The sequence below is a fragment of the Asparagus officinalis genome, chromosome 4 (assembly GCF_001876935.1).
Source record: "Asparagus officinalis chromosome 4, Aspof.V1, whole genome shotgun sequence".
NCBI lineage: Eukaryota > Viridiplantae > Streptophyta > Magnoliopsida > Asparagales > Asparagaceae > Asparagus > Asparagus officinalis.
Genome location: NC_033797.1, coordinates 114538266 through 114540284, shown reverse-complemented (window position 1 = coordinate 114540284; position 2019 = coordinate 114538266).

Sequence of the window (2019 nt, the reverse complement as noted above, 5' to 3'; positions counted from 1 at the left end):
CGTGTTTGCTGGTTCAACATAGAACTGACCATCGATTGTTGGCGTTGAGTTTTTTATTTTGTGACGCGTTGTCCGGCGTAGTGTTGTTGAGTTATCCTTAAGAATATTTTTAGAAAAATATTCTCCAGAAACTTCTCAACCAAAAATAGGAAATAGTTTATACTCGTATACCTTATTGGAGTATTAAGAAGCAGTTTATACTCGTATACTTTTCGGAGTATTAAGAAGCAGTTTATATGATCGGCGTTGACCTAGGGTTACGCGTTGACCGGCGTTGACCCTAGGGTTTCGAACGTCGTACGTTGACTTTTTGATCGCAACGCGTTGACTGGCGTTGACCTAGGATTACGCGTTGTCCGGCGTTGACCTTAGGGTTTTTGAACGTCGTACGTTGACTTTTTGATCGCAACGCGTTGACTGGCGTTGACCTAGGGTTATGCATTGTCCGACGTTGACCTTAGGGTTTTGAACGTCGTACGTTGACTTTTTGATCGCAACACGTTGACTGGCGTTGACCTTAGGGTTTTGAACGTCGTACGTTGACTTTTTTATGGCAACACGTTGACTGGCGTTGACCTTAGGGTTTTGAACGTCGTACGTTGACTTTTTGATCGCAACACGTTGACTGGCGTTGACCTAGGGTTACGCGTTGTCCGGCGTTGACCCTAGGGTTTCGAATGTCATTGGATGCTCAAGTCACGAGACCAACTAATGAAGCTGATGCGTCAGTGACTCTCGTATTTATAGGATTTTTGGCAAACCCTCAGCCATCAACGGGTTTGATGAGCCTTTACCGACTACTGTTTGAGTCGGGCTAGCATGCAGATTATCTAAATCCATTCTGCATGTGACGTTAAGCTAAGAGAGTTAACGCTCTTAGTGCTACGATATTGAATACGTAGACTTCGTCTTTCTCACGGGAATAGACTACCCGGCGACGCGTGTTAGGCGTTGACTTTAGGATTTTTGGCTAACCCCCAGCCTTCAACGGATTTGATTAGCCTTTACCGACTACCGTTTGAATCGGGCTAGCATGCGGATTGTTTAAGTCCGCTCCTATGTGACGTTTAAGCTAAAAGAGTTAACCCTTTTGACTCTGCCATTGTTACGGGAATAGGCTACCCAGCAACGTGTATTAGACGCTGACTTATCCCTACTTAGGCTTCGGGATAAAATACCCCAGAATCGAACTCTGGTATCTTTTTCTACGGAGAAAGACTAAACCGGCGACGCGTATTAGGCGTCGGCATATCCTTTCTTAGGATTCATGATGAAATTCCCCATGCATGTAAGGCATGGATTTTTGTGTTATTAATAACAACCTGCCACAATATTGAATATGTGAACGGGTGTTCTTTTTAACGGTTAAGAACTAACCGGCAGCGCGGGTTAAGCGCAGACTTATCCTTGCTTAGGTTTCAGGATAGAATACCCCAGAATCGAACTCTGGTGTCTTTTTCTACGGAAAAAGACTAAACCGGCAGCGCGTGTTAGGCGCAGACTTATCCCTGCTTAGGATTCGGGATAAACTTCCTAGGATGAATCCTAGATTGATAAATTTTGGAAAAGATCGGTGCGGGAAAGGAAGAATTTTATATTCTATTTCCCGGTCTTCTTTTAGGGTGAAGGCGAACCCGAAAACAAGGAAGGAAGAATTTTATATTCTATTCCTTGATTCTGGAAAGAAAGAATTTTATATTCTATTTTCAGCGCAAAAGAAACTAGAAGTGGGATCTCCACTCCGAGAATCTGGAAAATCTAGATAAACTTACCTTTTATAGGATTGATTATCTAAACTGAAGATGAATTTTTCGTTTATCGAAATGAAGTTTTAACTTCGGTTATAACCATGAGAAGGCTTAACCAAAGAGAAAAAAAAGGGGAGTTCTTTCGTTTATCGAAAGGGAACTCTGAACTGAAAGTGGACCTCTTGTTCATGGAAAGAATCAAGAGGGCCAGAAAAATATTTTTGGTGGACCCACTGTCAATTGAAATTGATCAATGAGGGATTTTGGTGGT